Source organism: Mercenaria mercenaria, chromosome 1, assembly GCF_021730395.1.
Source record: "Mercenaria mercenaria strain notata chromosome 1, MADL_Memer_1, whole genome shotgun sequence".
Classification (NCBI taxonomy): Eukaryota; Metazoa; Mollusca; class Bivalvia; order Venerida; family Veneridae; genus Mercenaria; species Mercenaria mercenaria.
Window position 1 is genome coordinate 53,263,097 of NC_069361.1, and position 9,738 is coordinate 53,272,834.

The following is a 9,738-nucleotide window of genomic DNA, read 5'->3' on the forward strand; positions in this document are numbered from 1 at the left end:
AGTGCACCAACATAGTCCGAGGGATTCTGCAGATGTTGTTTCACGAAACAAACGTGTGTTATCGCTATTCTTGCATAAAACACAACTAAAGTGCTGGAAATATCGAAAAAAACAAGATATTCAGCTGACATTAGACGATCGAAGTCGGCCGTTTCAGATTGTTATGGACACATGTTTTATTTATGCATTTCCAAGGCCAACAGAAACAGTGCATATTTCATACATGCCGAACGGACATTCTTGATGTGGTAATTTCTATAATATTAAATATATGTAAAATAAGTATGATTCCCCCTTTTCCCGATATATCGGTAGGAACTTTAGCTTTAGAGACTCGGAATTATGAGAAAAGGGTATACACAGGCTGTCTTTACACAATATTTGCAGGTGTAGTGAGATGCAGACAGAACACAATTCTGCTTGCTTTAAATTGATAGTCTGTCCCTTAAGCTTTTTTAAATGTAAACATTATCGTGCAATAGAAATTGGTATCCATACCTATATTCTTCATATCGTTAGAAATAAAATCTCTAGGCCTATAACGTAGAAAATTTTGCTTTGCACCCAACCCCATCGCGACCAAAGTTTGATAAACACAAAATTTTGAATTTTTCCAACATCGATATAATCAACTTATATTGTATTCATAAACTCCAAGTTAACATGGTTGGTGAGATCTACAAATAAATTGAAAAATATATAATAAATACCTTCTGTTCATCAAATGTTCATTAACTATGGAAAAATACTTCAAACTTAACGCTTCGTCATGTTTATGCCTTACATTACACACCATCACTACATCAGTAGACTGCATAGATGTGTAAAGTATACAGACACAAACATTTTTTTAAAGTTTTAGTGTAAGATTTAAAGTTAGCATGTCAACTTTCTCGACTCAAATAAATTTGAAAACCGAAATTGTATTTTTGTAAATATTGTTTGCATATCATTTTCAGGGATTAAATCGCGGCGTGTAAACTTACTTTGAGTCAAATACGCGTATTAATACAATAATACGGAACGTCAGTGCAGTCGCGTATCAAGAGGGGTAGCACTTACTACAATTAAAGTTTGCAGTTTGATGAAGTTTTTCAATGAAATTGATTCAAAGTCTAACTTTGATTCCAAAACTTTCGATCACGAATTGCTACGCTGACCGCAACACATTCAAAACGTTACAACAGCGCGGCTCACGGAATGCTCATTTTTGTAACTTTTACAGTTTGTGATGTCATCCAAACAAAGGTTTTATCAGATTAGGGAAACAAACATGTTCATAACATCTGCGAAAGAAAATTTTTTACCACGATTCGGGGATTCTGAGATGTCTAGACGAAAAACATGTTCTACAAACGTTGTAAAAAAAACATTAGGAATATATTGTCTCTCAACGTATAAATTCAATGAAATGGCGTAAAGTCTACTTTTTTTTGTGATATTTCCTTTAATATGACAACGACTTTCACGCTAATTTAAAAGCATTATTTTGAATTTTTTAACGTGCCGCATGTTTTAATATCATATTTTGACTTTAGATATATAGCACAGTGCCATTGTAATAAATTTACTCACAGGTTTCAATTAATTCATAAACTGATTTTCATTTCCGTACGCAGAATCCAGGCTTTATGCTATGTTTTCCGGATAAATAACGTTACGCCATCACTTCCGGTTTTTCAAACGTGCAGAACTACCTTAAAGTTAGGTTGAAAAATGATAGTTTAATAAAAATGCAGATGAAAAGATTTCATAAGTCTAGGACCTTTCGACTTCGGCCAAAACTGATTCGGGATCCATACTAGTAATTTGCCTACGTTGGACCCGCAACAGCATATTCAAAACGTTTACCAACAGCGCGTGCTCACGAGAATCTCCTTGTTTGTACACGTTTTTTCCCAGTTTGTGCATGGTCGAAATCGGCAAAAAACAAAGGTTTTATGCAAGAATGTAGGGAAAACACATGATTTTTTTTCGTGTTATAACATCTGCAGAAACGCAAGAGATTTGTTGACCAACGATTCCCGAGGGATTCTGAAGATGTCATAGCACGAAAAGAACATGTTCTAGCATAAAACGTGTAAAAAAAACAGGTTGAAGGAATATATTGTCTCTCAACGTCATTAAATTTTCAATGAAATGCGCGGTAAAGTCTACGTTGTTTTTTCACGTTGGTGTCATTTCCTTTTGAATTATCCGTTTTGGGACCGTAATACGTTTACGCTTTGCCACGGAACGCGCATATATAAAAAGCACTTGCGTGAGAATCTCTCTGTTAACACACGTTTTCTATCCTGTTAAAACTCCCCCGAAAAGTGGCAATAATAGCAGTTTTATGCTAGAATGAACAAGAAATTGCGTTTTCAAGAAGTCGCATGAATTAACAAGATATTGCGTATTGGAGAAGTCGGACGAATGAATAGGATATTGCGTATTGGAGAAGTCGCATAAATGAACACGAGATTGCGTATTGGAGAAGTCGCATGAATGAACACGATATTGCGTATTGGAGAAGTCGCATGAATGAACAAGATATTGCGTATTGGAGAAGTCGCATGAATGAACAAGATATTGCGTATTCAAGAAGTCGCAAGAATTAACAAAATATTGCGTAATCAAGAAGTCACATGACAAACACGATACTGCTTTTTCAAGAAGTCGCATAAATGAACACGATAATTGCTTTTTCAAGAAGTCGCATGTATGAACAAGATATTGCGTATTGGAGAAGTCGATTGAATGAACATTAAATTGTGTATTAGAGAAGTCGCATGAATGAACAAGATATTGTGTATTCGAGAAGTCGCATGAATGAACACGATATTGCGTTTTCAAGAAGCTGCATGAATGAACACGATACTGCTTTTTCAAGAAGTCGCATGTATGAACAAGATATTGTGTATTGAAGAAGTCGCATGAATGAACACGATATTGCTTTTTCAAGAAATCGCATAAATGAACACGATATGTCGCATGAATGAACACGATATTGCGTTTTCAAGAAGTCGCACGCCGTTTGAATGAACGCGATATTGCATTTACAAGATTTCGCATTAATGAACAAGATATTGCGTTTTCAAGAAGTCGCGTGAATGAACAAGATAATTTCATCGTCGTGCTTAAATTGTATACATGCTATTCTTGTTTGATACCATACAAGTATATTTGTAATATAAAATGTTTATATTCTTGTGAATGTATATTCACTTTCTTAACATCAAGTTCTACTTGCATGCTCTTTGTTCCACATTCTTATATATTAATTGTGATCTGTTCGTATGTTTCCTTTTATTACGGTGTTCCGTTTGGACAATCGTGACTTTTTATTTAAAACTAAACCGCGATGCACGATGATACGATGACGAAAACGCGATGGCACGATGATGAAACAACGAAGGTACTATGGTGAAAACGCGATGGCACGATGATGAAATCGCGATGGTGCGATGGTGAAATGTCGATGTAATCTCGCGTTTTCATCATCGTACCATCGCATCGCATTTTCACCATCGCACCATAGTGCCATCGCGTTTTCATCATCGTACCATCGTGCCATTGCGTTTTCGTCATCGTACCATCGCGTTTTCACCATCGTGCCATCGCGAGGTCACCATCGTACCATCGCGTTTTCACCATCGTGCCATCGCGTTATCACCATCGTACCATCGTGGTTTCACCATCGTACCATCGCGACAACACGATGCTGATAACGCGATACCACGATAACGAAAACGCGATGATACGATAGCACGATGATGGTAATGAGATATACTATCGCATTTTCACTATCGTACTGTCGCGTTATCACCATCGTAATATCGTGATATTGCGTTTTCGTTATCGTAGTATCGTACTGTCGCGTTATCACCATCGTACTGTCGCTATCATCATCGTACTATCGCGTTATTACCATCGTATTGTCGCGTTATCACCATCGTACTGTCGCGTTATCATCATCGTACTATCGCCTTTCGGTGCCCACGCGCATAGAAACATTTCCCCTCCATGTGACAAAAGAGTCAGATTACGAAGGTAACCATTAGGCTAATTCTGATTCATAAATTAGTACAATGGTGCGATAATGATAACGCGACAGTACGATGATGATAACGCGATAGTACGATGGTGATAACGCGACAGTACGATGATGATAACACGACAATACGATGGTGATAACGCGACAGTACGATGGTGATAACGCGATAGTACGATACTACGATAACGAAAACGCGATATAACGATATTACGATGGTGATAACGCGACAGTACGATGGTGAAAACGCGATAGTATATCGCATTATCATCATCGTACTATCGTATAATCGCGTTTTCTTATCGTAGTATCGCGTTATCATCATCGTGTTGACGCGTTTTCGTTATCGTAGTGTCGTGATTTCGCGTTTTCATCATCGTAATATCGAGTATCGCGTTTCAGATCAACACATACAAAGGCGATGGCCCTAACGGAATTCCGTATTTAGATTCTGCTGTTTTGCAAAATGTTTTCAAAATGTTCAGTGCTCAACTCATTAAAACTGTGTAAAATCTTCAAGGCCACGTCCTTTGTATTTATGTATGCATGAAAGTAAATAAAAAGCTGGATGTAATAGTTATTCTTGTTAGGATGTAGAAGGTACATAGTGCAATGTGAAAATGAGATTTATTACTGACACATATACTGTACCACTGCGCATGACCACCGGAAGGCAATGGTACGATGGTGATAATGCGATGGTACGATGGTGATAACGCGATGGTACGATGGTGAAAACGCGATGGTACGATGGTGATAACGCGATGGCACGATGGTGAAAACGCGACGGTACGATGGTGATAATGCGATGGTACGATGATGAAAACGCGATGGCACGATGGTGAAAACGCGATGGTACGATGATGAAAACGCGATAGTACGATGATACGATGGTGAAAACGCGATGGTACGATAATGAAAACGCGATATTACATCGACATTTCACCATCGTACCATCGCATCATCGCGATTTCATCATCGTGCCATCGCGTTTTCACCATCGTACCATCGTTGTTTCATCATCGTGCCATCGTACCATCGCGTTTTCGTCATCGTACCATCGTACATCGCGGTTTAACTTTCAATAAAAAGTCACGATTGTCCAAATGGAACACCGTATTTTATAGAACAAAAACACACAAATATGAATGTGCCGCAATATTCATTTTCATTGTCAAAACGAGTAACGTCAACATATCTGCATACACATTTCTAATCGTTTGTCCTTTATATAGAGAATATTTACGGAATTCCGTTAGGGCCATCGCCTTTGTATGTGTTGATCTGAAACGCGATACTCGATAGTACGATGATGAAAACGCGAAATCACGAAACTACGATAACGAAAACGCGACAACACGATGATGATAACGCGATACTACGATAACGAAAACGCGATAATACGATAGTACGATGATGATAATGCGATATACTATCGCGTTTTCACTATCGTACTGTCGCGTTTTCACCATCGTACTGTCGTATTATCGCGTTTTCGTTATCGTAGTATCGTGATTTCGCAATATCATTATCGTACTATCGCGTTATCACCATCGTACTGTCGCGTTATCACCATCGTACTGTCGCATTATCATCATCGTACTGTCGCGTTATCACCATCGTATTGTCGCGTTATCACCATCGTACTGTCGCGTTATCATTATCGCACCATCGCCTTCCGGTGCGCATGTGCATGCTAAAATGAGAAGATTAGAAGTTATACTTTTAGAACTACAGCTCCTGCTCTAGCGATAGGGCGATATGCAGATTCGAACGCGGGTGCTAGTGTGTGAAAATCTTGATTTGTATTGATGATCCTCCTATAGCTACAGCTGCTAGTTAGTCAAAAGCAAAAAATAATTAACATTTTTCCATGCTTTTTTAGCTTTCGTCAATTTAAGAGTCATTTACAGAAAATGAATTTAGGGAGACAAAACGTGTTGGATGTTGAACAGGTTCAGAATGCTGTTCAGATATAATTTTACTGCATTTCTCATTCCTGTAAAATCATAAATAAAATGTCTGAGTAAGGGGGCGTTAACTCACTTTTGGTTGTAAACTGCTTTACTTTTTATTTTATTTTTGCAGAAAATTGCCAGACTTTGATGCATTAAAAGAAACTATGTGCCATGAAAACTGCAAACAATATTCTTCGAATATTTGCGATGCTCCGATTTCAGTGTTGTTATGCGTCTTACGGAATTCAACATCAATGACCTGAGCTTTACAAGACATGCATTTGCTTTTCAGTGTTGAAATATAAACCATCATATTTGTGAAAATATTCATCATCATATTTGTGAAAATATTCATGTCAGACCAAAATAAAAACAAACAAAAAACGCCCTGATCATGGTACAATATAACATTCTTTTTTTTCTTGTTATCATATACTATATAGAAAACTCAAACCGATTGACCAGCAGAGTTTTTGCCTAAGTACATATTTGGTTTTAGCTGAAAAAACTTTTTACAACCCATTAGTAAGCAATAGAAATCATTTTTAATTTCTACAGAGCTTAAATAACAAGGTAAATAGAAACCAGAACACTGGAGAGGAAATTCTTCTGTGCGCATGGGCACCGGAAGGCGATAGTACGATGATGATAACGCGATAGTACGATGGTGATAACGCGACAGAACGATGGTGATAACGCGACAGTACGATGACGATAATGCGACAGTACGATGATGATAACGGGACAGTACGATGGTGATAACGCGATAGTACGATAATGATATTGCGAAATCACGATACTACAATAACGAAAATGCGATAATACGATAGTACGATGGTGAAAACGCGACAGTACGATGATGAAAACGCGACAGTGTATCGCATTATCATCATCGTACTATCGTATTATCGCGTTTTCGTTATCGTAGTATCGCGTTATCATAATCGTGCTGTCGCGTTTTCGTTATCGTGGTTTCGTGATTTCGCGTTTTCATCATCGTACTATCGAGTATCGCGTTTCAGATCAATACATTCAAAGGCGATGGCCCTAACGGAATTCCGTAAATATTAGGTTACTGTCGGATAAATTTAAATTTATTAGGCGAGTTGAAGAAAATATATTAGGCGAGGCTGTTGCCGAGCCTTATATATTTTCGTAGACAAGCCTAATAAATTAAAAATGTTCAGACAGTAATCTAATATTCTATTTATCCTACGTGCTCAGAATATTGAGGAAAAAGTCGTTGGAAAGAGCAACAGCGTGCAGACTTGACGTCATATATATAACGTTTGCAAGTGCAATAAAATTTGCGGATAAAATTGAAAAATTGCAATAACATTTTTGTTTCTGGATAAAAACTTTTGATATTACCATTTATTTTCTTAGTTAGAACGATAACGGTTTCAATGAAAAAATCGAAAAAATATGTTTTCAAAATTTCCGGCTGAAGTGCCGTAAAAGTGTAAAATACCAATAACTTTTTTTTGTTTCTGGATAAAAATCTTTAATTTGACCACTCATTTTCTGAATTCAAACATTTCCAATACAATCGGTTTCAATTTAAAATTTTGATAAAATATGTGATTTCAAAATTTCCCGCCAAAGTGATATTTTGACACTGACTGAATAAAGCAAAGTTTATTAGGCAGGCCGATTTTGTGCTATATCTTGTATAAGGGTAGGATAAATTGCAATATAAGAACAGTGATATTTAGTGACATTATTTCGCATGATGTATATAACAACAGGACAGATAGTGAAAAACTGATTGTTCTAATTAACAGTCATTAGAACTAAGTGACAAAATTTCTTGTTAAATCATATATGTTAAGAAGAAGTTTGCTTTATGATAATTATGTAATTAAGAGATACTACGCAACTATTTATACACAGTACATGTAATATAATTTTATCTGTTTTCCATTGTTCAATTGATATATATAGAGCTGTGCCATGAAAAAACCAACATAGTGGCTTTGCGACCAGCATGGATCCAGACCAGCCTGCGCATCCGCACAGTCTGGTCAGGATCCATGCTGTTCGCTAACAGTTTCTTTAATTGCAGTAGGCTTTAAAAGCGAATAGCATGGATCCTGACCAGACTGCGCGGATGCTGGTCGCAAAGCCACTATGTTGGTTTTCTCAGGCACGGCTCATATATAGAGCTGTACATTTGATCTCAATCATGTTTTCCTTTTCAGTATGTAGAATTCAATACTAAGGTGACTATTAGGTCCAATTGGCCGGGTGTCTCTTTATGTATTTATATTATGTATGTATACACATGTCACTATAATAAGCAAATTACTTACTTACTTATACATACATACATAGGTGTTACATTCTTATTATGAATTATGTGATGACGTTATTCGGGTATATTGTTTGTATTGATTATAGCTAAACCATCATGACCGCAAAACATGTCAAGCTATAATCTTATAATTCTAACTGATGAATGAATACATCCAGACGAGTACAGCGGTTTTCTCAATCTTGTTGTAAAGGTATAGAACACTAAATAGAGCAGTTTCAACAAAAATAATATGTCGTATACAATGTGCACTTCATGCATGTCGGACAGGATATTCCAGTGTTTTTCCGGTGCTGGAAAAAAAATCGCCTTACACATCACGGTGTAAGATGACTCATGTGCTGCAATTTATGAAATGGATGCATAAAATCATACGCTACTATAATAAAATAAAGCTTAAAAGAAAAACATTTTTTAATCTTCTTACTGCCTAAACAGTTACCCTAAAGTCTAAGAGAACGATTCTTATAATATTTGACAATAAGATGTAAAATAGAAGATATCATGAATGTATAAATCAATAACCATGGTAACACAAATATTACGTTTGATAAGAATAAGAAACACGCAACAATATTGTAATACAAAAAAAAATTGTTAATATATGTATAGAAATATCAGCGGTGAGTAGGGTTGATATATTAAATATACACTGCACTTCATCGTATGGCATCTTCAACCTGCTAATTCAGTCGTTCAGTTAATGAAAATGAATCAACGATCAGCTCAGGATACTGACATTTTATTACAAATAAATGCCTCATATTGCCAACGTAGTGGAACGCTCCCCCTCCAACCTCCCTTCAGTCGCTAAGCTAGATAGGGAAAGCGCAGATCTACGGATCGCGGGGTGGTGAATTCGATCGCCGGTCGAGGTGTATGTTCTGCGTGACGATTGTGCCTGAAGTTATTCGTCCTCCACCGCTGTAAGTTGGCAGTTACTTGAGAAGTACAGGTTTGTATTGGTACAGAATCCAGGAACACTGGTTCGCATCAGTGCCCGCCGTTACATAACTGAATACTGTCTAAACCCAAATCAAACAAAGAACACCTAGTGATACGTGTCCCGTACTTATCCAAACCGGATGTATTTTCGTAACTTAAGGCTAGACATAAAAAATGTTAGTTAGGAAAGTGGCTAATATCTAACATTCGCAAATTTAAGCTGCATCTACATAGATAGCTGACTGTTTCCATTCTGATTAACCTCAAGTTAGTTTCTGGAAATGACCAGTTCTAGGATTCAAGCACTCATTTACTGTGCACAACAAATACTCGCTCATCGAAATCCTTAGTTTCTCTTATCATCATAGATAAGCAATTGGATACAAATGCTTATAATTCTATTTAGAAAACAGTACGAAACCGTCCATTACCACTTTTGCCGTCTAATTACTGCGTGTATCTCTACACCTGGCAAGGTCAGTGCCTGC